This window comes from Fukomys damarensis, unplaced genomic scaffold, assembly GCF_012274545.1.
Source record: "Fukomys damarensis isolate Sample0158 unplaced genomic scaffold, DMR_v1.0_HiC HiC_scaffold_14, whole genome shotgun sequence".
NCBI lineage: Eukaryota > Metazoa > Chordata > Mammalia > Rodentia > Bathyergidae > Fukomys > Fukomys damarensis.
The window spans coordinates 21602162-21611696 of record NW_022900926.1 but is presented as its reverse complement, the minus strand read 5'-3'; the positions used below and the strand labels follow the sequence as shown (position 1 = coordinate 21611696).

Genomic DNA, 9535 nt, shown 5'->3' with positions numbered 1-9535 from the left:
CAAAAACTTTCTTTAACTTATAGTAATTTTTAAAACATATCATCTTAAAACTAGTAATATCATGAGAGTGATAAACTATTGTATGAACAAGCAGGCAAAATGGAGGAATAAACTAAAATATATATTTCCAGAATATTTAACATGGACAGCATTCATATTCAGTCCTTAAATTTGCTTCAAAATCCACATATATTAATTTATCCGGTGCATCTTTGTCACGTCTTTCCTTGTTCTCCCCAGTTGCCTGCCAATCATCGGAGCAAGTTCTGACTTTCTTACTGCTGTGTGGCCTTCAGGAACAGCATTTCTTACGCAGCTGTAGTCTTCTTTCTGGATAGTCTGTGAATATCCCTTCACAGTTTCTCCCAGTCTTCCTATTAACCAATCACTGTGCAGTCATTTTTAAAAGATCACTTGGGGATCGGCATTTAATTTAGATCTGGAAGAGATGTGAGGAACTCATCTGCTTTTTGCTTCTGCTTTGGAGAGGTAAGATGCACCCATTTCACAGGTAGTTGTGGCCCAGGGAAGCAAAAAAGGAAGAGAAAGAGAGGCAGAGTGGGCACACATCGTATTTGAGACATTTTATGTATGCTTGTTACCAATAGTGGTCTGTCACAAATCTCTTCGTGATTTTAGAGATATTGTTTTAAAATCTGTCCATGGGAGAAACTCATGTAAAAGGGGAATAATAACTATATTTGTTGAAAAGTTGCCACTGTGAGTTAAAACAAAGAATATGTGTAGAACTCAATGAGTGTTCTAATGTTATTATCTATCCACAAGCTATACTCGTGAAGCAGAGGCAACCAGTATAACCTAGCTGTATTAACAAAACAAAACAAACAAACGAAAAAAGAACTTTTGTGTTAGAAGGAATCATAGAAAAAGAATCTTAGGTTTAGATGTATACCAGTAGCAGAATGCATGTTTAGTCTGTACAAGGTTTTAGGTTTGATTTTATGTACAGGGCTCAAATATATGTACATATAATATAATATAGATATATTTAACATATATATCTACACACACATATATAATTTCCTATGATATTACTTTATAAATGAAGAAACTAAGAAGGCTGAAGAGGCAAAGTGACTTACAAAGGTAAGCCAGCTAATCAGGGGTAAGAATGAGACAGAACTCAAATTGCCACTTCCTAGTTCAAGTCTTCACTGTGTTACAAAATAATTTTTTTAATTCAATATATTTAATTATGTTGGCAAACTTAAACCCTTGGGGAATGAGCATTCTTTTAAAAATGGCATTTGGGACCACCCACAAACTCTCCATTTGGCAAAGCGCTTTTCTGCAGGACAGCTAAATGCAGCCACTGTTTGTTCTGACAAGTTGGGTGGGTGAACCAGCATGTCTCCGAGAGGCCAGTGTGTGTCCCCTATGACGGAAACTGCAGTGCCCCGCTAAGGAAAGCCACTGCGCCCCTACCCTCAAGCAAAGCTCTTAACCATGAGTGCTATGCATGTCATATTGAAGGGTAAGTATCAACTAGCAGTTATATCTCTTCAGCATCACCCAACAGATCAAATGTCTTGTTTCTAGGGGCACAAGGAAGCTTGGCTGGATGCAGGCAACATAAGATTTGGAAACAGTAGATTATACTTGAGAAAGAGAAAATAGGCCAGCAGAAGATTATGGGAAAATTAGCTCAGTTGATTTGCTGTGAACATCTGCAGAAACTGTTAATAGGTGCTGTGTCTAATTAAATCCACCAGACATACATGCCTGTGATCTATGGAACCATGTTCTTCCCCATGCTGTCATACCTGTTGCTGGTAGGAAGACACTTGCATTCTATCAATGTCAGTAGGGTACAAGGGAGAGAAAGTCAAAGCTGCAGTCTAAGTCACTTGTCCACAAGGGTATCACCAGTAGGAGAGATTCACATTCAGGACTGAACTACACACTGAAAGGCAGGTAGTAGACTGAGACCTCCATACTCTCAGCACCTTATAATAGACCTCTGGGTGGTGTAGATTTGAGAAACAAAAGTGTGAACCAGATTTCAAAGAGAGTATTTAACGTGCTTCACTGAAGGTCAAAAGATCTCAATTTATCTCAGCCTCCATTTGTATACAAATAACTATTGGGCAACTATCAAATCAGGTATTCCTTTGGTTATCCCACATTTGGTCATATTAGTTTGTGTCTGTCTAGTCATGCCCTGACCTGTTTGTTCCTTTGATAAAGCTGTCTTTTGACTAAGACACAGAGTCTTCCCAATTTAGTGAGGGTTTCTGTTCCACTCCTCTGCTGGGGCACCAGTGGGTACAAACTACCCCGAGGAAGCGGCACAGCTCAGACGAATGACACAGGTGCTGCTGTCAGTCCCAGCTCCCCATTAGCTACCGGTTGCCTCAGTTATTCTAGCCTTGGTCTCCACTCGTGTAAGGTGGAGGTAACAACAGCATCCCCCTCCCAGGGTACTTGTGAGGTTAAAGTGAAGCACCACCTGGGGAGTGCTTACCGTTGTGCCTGGCACAGTGGGATTTCCCATCTCGTCCACTCCCTGCCCAGTGATACAAGCTGATAAGCAGAGCTTTTGGAAGAGGATTGGACCATGGTTAGGGAGTAAGTCCTGTTTAGGGGAGGTGGGTCGCCAGGGTGTGATCTGGAAGGTGGCACCTCCCGCCCTGGCTCCTCCCTTCCTCTCTACTTCCTGGCCGCCATGATGTGAGCAGCTTTCCTCTGCCCCACGCCTTCTACCATGGAGCCAGCTAACTGCGGACTAAACACTGTGAGCCAAAGTAAGCCTCTCCTTTCTTACCTTTTGGGTGTTAGGTGTTGGGCCTCAGGAACAAGGAAAGTGACTAAGACAACCGGGATGAACGAGATCGTGACGGGAAACATCTTGTGGTTTTAGCCAGAGTTATGGACTCCAAGTCCAAAGATATTGTGGGTGGAAATAGCCTTATGGTGAATTGCAGTAGCAATGATTCCAGAATAGAGAAACCTTCCATGTAGAAGAGACAAAGCTGTGTTATTGGCATTGGGTTTTCCACTGGATCTCCTAATAGCCACATTTCTATCATTATCTCTACACCTGTTTTTATTTCAGCCATGTTGAGGCCTGAACGGTGATAAAACACAATTGTTTAAGAACAATGCCTCGTCCCTGTACTCAGTGTATTTGAATTTGTATTGCCAACTGTCTTTAAGATTTTTATCCTTTCACTTCATTTAATCAGTGAGACTTGTAAATAACACTTTTCGATATTTCAAATGACTGTAATGGTCCATTTCCTGAGGCCTTTGGAATATTTGTGATGTTGGAAGACGACCAGTTCTAAGTAAGCATTCACATTCATCGACATCTCCTCTGTATCTTGCCTGAAAAATGTCTTCTCAAAGTAACCACTGTGGAGGAAGTCTGTGTGGACAGATGGGCTTCACACCCTCCCCTAAAGGTCGACCAGTTGCTGGGTGAGTTTGGCAGCAAGTCCCTTAGTCAAGGACCTTCCCATAAAAAGAGCTTCATCTTTATTTTGCGTCTAGTGACAGGGAGAAGAGGGGCTTCCATCAGAGATGCCCCCACAATTAGGCATCCAAGGAAGTCATTAGCAGTGATAATGGTGGCTGTGACAACAATGTCTTACCCGTTTCAGAGGCTCTTCAACACGCTTTGTGGGAGTTCTTTACAATTGAAACTTAAAACACCACAGAGTGGCAAATGCAAAACACTTTTAACCAAGGAAAACAAAAGACACATAATTTGATCTGGAGTCTTGGATTTTGTACATCAAATGAACTTTCTGTTTTAGCGGATCTCTGAAGGATCTGATTTTAGCATTTTTTCGTGTTTGGTCCACTAATAAGAACAACAGTAACTATGTTTCAGGAATGGCTCACAAACCTTTTAGTTATGACATAGTATATATTCTTTTGTTGATTCTACCATCAGAATGACACAAAAGAAATATATTCCCCATAGATAACTGTTCGGCCGTGATGTTGTAGCTTCATTATTCTGGGAGAATTTGACTCCCAAAACACAGGAATGCAGTCATTTCCTGTCCCTGTTTTCACAGAGCCCTTGGACAGTACTTATTTTATGTTCATAAGTAGAAATATTTGCTTCATTGTGTTTTTGACACAGAACAGAGTATGTTTTTGAACAGAGTGCCCATTGGATCGTCTCTACACAGTACAGTTCAAAAGAACTTTGTTCGGGGTCTGGCTAATTTTCTTTCTCTCATTTTCTTTTCTTCTTTTTCCCTGTCACTATTGTTGAAGTGTCACATGGGCATCTCTCTCATCTCCCAGATTGATGGTATCATCGAGGACTTCCCACATAAACAAGATAAACGAAAGGCTTCCACCGACAGGTATGTAACTGTGGAGACAGCAGCCCTGCAGAAGACGCCTCCCGATCAGAAAGAATGTCTGTCCCACAGTCAACTCTCTGGCTCTGCAGTCACCTTTGACATGACTTGCTGAATAGGAGTTTGTTTTCCGATTTCCATGGTTCAGCCATAGGCCATGCAAAGTAAATACTAGTAAATGAGCAACAGTAGGTTCAAAGGAACCTAAGAGTAGAATCCCTCCTCCTCTTGAAGATGGTTTGGGTAGCAGTCACATGTGAATCAATCTGTTTGGGGTCTTTGAAGTGACTTTGATTAACAGTTGTGGTGCAATGGCAGTGGAATGGGAGGGGCTGTGCAAAGAATTGACAGCTTCAATATGGCCCTCAGGCTGTGAGTTACACGGAGATAGAGCCCAGGTAATGGCCCTTTGCACAGAAGGCTGCCTGCCTCAGAGAAGCAAACCGGGAACTCACTCATATAGAAGTGGCTTTTGTGTGAAGTAAAGAAAAAGTGTCTTAAGGCTTTAAATTCTTACAGGGCTTTGAATTACATTAACTCAAAACACGGTAGATTCTTTTTCTAGTGCTCTTTAATATGTACAAAGAAATAACTTCTAAAAAAGCACACATTTTATTTCTAGTAGACACAATTTATCTACTTTAATGCATAAACACAAAATAATAATTATGATTAATTTCCCAAATTTTGGGTACCTCATAAAATAAAACACAGTCCACTAAGTGTTCCTTCATTATCTTAGAAATGCTAAAACTGATGAATATTTAAATTTGGTAAGTTTACCAGAATACAATCATCTCTTGGAAAATATAACAAAATTATGAAAAGATTAAAATCTGCACCTACTTTCACTTCAATTAAAAAAACTTGAAAATAATTCAAGAACCCATTTCTTTATTTTTTGTCTCTCAGTCCAGGTCACTATAAAATTTGCATCTGTCTCATTCAAGTTCACAACTCAACACACCCCTCACTTTATCTTCCCTCTCCACTTCCAGCCAATGTGCCATGAGCTTTTTTCTTTCTCCAATAAACATTGATTGTCTTGGAATCCAAACAGAAAGGAAATGTTTGAAGTTGGCAGTGCAGTTGGCATTGCGGAAAAAAACACAAGCTTTGGGATCAGACAAAAAAGGGTAACCAAGTGTCCTGAGTGAGATACCACACCTTTCAGAGCCTCTAAACACGTGGACATAATACCTCTGGCTGAGTTGCCAAGACTAAAGATTTCTGAAAAGTGAACCATAAACCATGCAGTTAGATATTCGTGATTATTATTATTACTGTTATTGTTATATTTCTTAGTTCAATTTTCTCATTTCCACCAGGTCTATTACTACTGGTTTCCTTCAGATTGCTGCTATTTTTATCTTGGGGCAGTATATAGTTCACATGTTATTTCTGGTTTGAATCACAGATACACACATATTCAAATGATTTTTAAATGAACTTCTCTTAAATTTGGTCTATACTATTAATGACTATGATAAGAGTTTTCCAGAACAATAATGTAAAATGGACATGAAAAACAGAGCTACATAATAATTGGTTTAAGGTATAATAAGGACAAACATTCCACTTTAATAGGAATGTCTGAGCTGTCATCTGATCCATTCCAAAGGAATGGGAAGGACAATGTTAGCTGGTTTAAGAAACCGTAGTCTCTCTATGCTGTAGATATCTGAAAATCACTATATTCTCCAATCCTACTGATGACTCACAACTTTCATGGGACCGTTTCCGGCTGAGATTCTGATCCTTAGAATCTATATTTAAAACAAACAACAAAGCCCTCACAGTTCTTAGCAAGTTTTATTGTCGTCTAAAAATGGAAAAGTCAGTCCCTGATATAAGAAAATGGATTGATAGCTTAGGACCCTTTGGGAGATGCTAAGGGCCCCAAAGGAGTGTTACTATGCATAAATTCACAGCTACTGAGAAATATAAGAAGCCATTTAGATGCCAAAGCTTTAGTCCTTCCGAGTCCACCAAAGAATGACCTAGCAGAATGGTGACTTAGGTCCTGAAACCTGTATCAGAGTTAGTAACTATATGTTTCCTCGAATTTATAACAGGTGGGAAAACTTTGGACATTGGAAACTTCTGTGCCCAGTGAAGTCATGATGACACTTGGATGCCATTGCTGCTACTAAGATCACCTCCCTGTGGCTCAGGTTGTCAGTTGTCCTCACTCAACACAGATCATCCCAACCAATGCCTGCTGTCAAGTATGTAAATTTGGGCTGGATCAAAGAATAATTATCTTGGGTCCCAACCTCACTCTACCTCCAAAGTAAGTCTCTCCTCCCAAGAATCAAAAGTGTCCTCTGTAAGTTGGAAAGCCTTCCCGTTGAGTCATAGATGAGAGTACTTTCATATTTACACACTTCCACAGGCTAAAAGGGTCTAATTTCTTCTCTTAACTCAATGATCCTTTTTCTAAAAAAGTGAACTATTCCAAGTTTCTTTGAACAGTCCAGAAGGAAAGGATAAGACAATAAGGAGGAATCATCCCTTCCACACATTAATAATGAGATTTTTTAAGTTGCAGGAAACTCTTATGTAGTACAGTCTAGAGTGCAAAAGAGTCATGAAAGCAGAAGAGATAGAGGCAACAGCTAGTAAAGCAAGGATCGGAAGATCACAGTGATCATTAGTACTCGGGACAACAAGACAGGAGAATAAAGAGAGGTGGGGTTTTTTGGTTGTTTGGTGTGTTTGGTTGTTTGTTTTTGTTTTGCAGTGTATGGCATGCAGTGATGTGATAAAACTAGAAAAATGGGGGAAATCCCCACAGAGGGAGAAAAGAGGGGAAGAGACTGCCCTTGACAGAGGGGCCATATCAAAATGATAAGCTGTTCTGGTCACACTGCCTGTCAAGAAGATGCCATGTGTGTGTGTGTGTGTGTACCATTTTACCATGATGAATGTATTTATTATGTATTGCAAATGCGTACTCATTTGAAAAGGAAGAAAAAGATGAAATGATTGAGTTTTGTCTCTTTGTGTTCATTTGCTTCATTACCTCAGAGAATATTTCTATCAAAATTTTATTTGGCAGTTATAGTCATTGTTTACAACTAATATTCATAATTAGTGGACACCTAAAATATGCTGTAAGCAAACATTACAATAAAAGATTTTCTGATTCTAGGGATTCCTGGTACTTCTGGCTTTTATGGAAACCATCTGAATTTGAAAGATCTGACCCCGACCTACATTCTTTTACATGCATAGCTGATTACACTGGATTTGATCTTTGGTTCAGAGGTGGATTGCCTCTGAATATCACAACAATCCGTAATAATCTATCTCAATTTGTACGGCATCTGTAGTTTGCAAAGTTATCATGTACGTTGTTTTGGGCGATAGATAATATTCTAATTTCATAAAAAAGTAAACTGAGGCACAAAACAAATGGCAAAGACAGGACTCAAAGTCAAGCCTCTGGTTCCAATACTTCATCCCCCAACTGGTGGACGGATTAAATCCACCAACTGTGACCTGTGCCTTACACAAGTCTGCAGAAAGATGTCATGGTGACCAGTATATATACTGAATATACAAAAGTGCATAACACAGTTCTGGATGACTTGCTAAATGGATCCTAAAAGCATCTTCAAGGGTTTGGAAGGGCCACACATTCCCTCAGTGCTTGAATGATGGGACACCACTGATTGACATAAGCCCAGCTCAGCCCTCAAGAAGAGTGGGGGGAAGACAAGCCAAGTCACAATCCAAATTAGTGCAGCTGTTCCTGCAGCAAGAGTAACACATTGTGCCCTTTGACTAACCTTTCAATGCCTCGTGTAGCTGGAGCTCTGAGGGCGGTGCTGAGTTGACAGCCTGGAACATTGACCACCACACTGCGACTGACGTGTAAATCACCCTCTGACTGGAGGTCCCAAATCTGAGAACAGAAGTGTCATCTTTGGACTTGGCCCAGCGTGCATGCATTCACCCACAATTGTCCTGCTCCACCTTTATGATAATGATCATAGGGTAGGTGGAGATCACGTGCTTGGGGTTTGTTTCTAAGGCTGGCTGTTTCATAAGCATTCCTTTTAGCTGAAATTTAACCACAAGATTTTTGGCAGCGTAGAAAGACTGTATCCAGCCAATGTATTGAATATTCTCAATAAGCCAAGAATCAGAGCTTGGTTTAGGCGTCAGCAGGACTTATGGTAACTTTATCTTCACCAAAAGCCTCATCCCTGATGGCTGTTGTTTAAGACAAATAACTTGGTAGCCCTTCTGGGGCATTGCTTCCCGGCACCACCAGCCTGTGTGACCATCTGCATATGCTGCATCTCTCCCCCCACTTTCCTGGCCTCTCTCTGTGGGAAGAGCACCTCCCACTTATTAGACACCCTTCTCCCCAGGCTTCCTTGCATTGGTCTCTATCCTGACGCCATTACCTACTCATCAGGGTGATGGTGGCCTCCATGGCTACCAAGATTCTATGTCCTTTGAAGAATTTCACTTTTACTAATGAGTGGAAGAGGTGAAATTAAAAGCCAGCAACACAGGATGGTAATTGATTAGCATTTCCTGAAAATACTTCTTAATAAAGATGGCATCAAACTGTATGTCTAAAATGAAGCATTTTGTCTTTCCTATTTTCATACCATTAACAAGGCTAATCAAGAGATGTCAAAACCACCGACTCTTACACTTTCATATGATATTCCTGAATACTTTTTATTCAGTAAGACTTACAGAAGTTGGCAGAACACAGAATGAGGAGGACAGATATGATAAAATTAATACAGCTTAAATTCTTATAAGTACCTGGTAAAAATATCAATTACGCTATTGGAAATTCAATCATATTTTAGAAATTTCTATTCACTTAGACTTAATCGAGCACCCAAATAAATTATTAAATGTGACCCAAACTGCCTAATTATTGCTTCTCTTAGTTTGCAAATTAGATAAATCTTATATGTGTAGCTTGTAAATAAAGCACTAGGCTGTTCTCTTAGAACTTTATTTATTTATTTTTTTGGTACTGAGGATCAAACTTGGACCTTGCACTTATGAGGCAGGCAGCAGAACCACTGAGCTAAATCCCCGGCCCTTAAAACTTTTTTTTAATGGATTTCAGAATGAAACTGTGAAAGAACATGAGCTATATTGGAACCAAAGTCATCAAGAAACTGAACACAGTTACAGAGCTTTCATTTCACCCCAAG

General features: G+C 40.0%; 1 long non-coding RNA gene across 3 annotated transcripts; it reads left to right on the top strand.

The window, feature by feature from the left end:
• The first annotated feature begins 1078 nt into the window (after nucleotides 1–1078).
• Nucleotides 1079–8863, top strand: LOC104863894. Of its 3 annotated transcripts, none has more exons than XR_780711.2 (3): nucleotides 1079–4343; nucleotides 6416–6568; nucleotides 7495–8863. It is a non-coding gene; the product is annotated as an uncharacterized LOC104863894 (long non-coding RNA). The 3 variants fall into 3 exon arrangements; XR_004517129.1 differs by having other exon boundaries at nucleotides 6416–7031; XR_004517130.1 differs by lacking the exon at nucleotides 7495–8863 and having other exon boundaries at nucleotides 1079–3441; nucleotides 4252–4343; nucleotides 6416–7236.
• The last annotated feature ends 672 nt before the right edge of the window (nucleotides 8864–9535 follow it).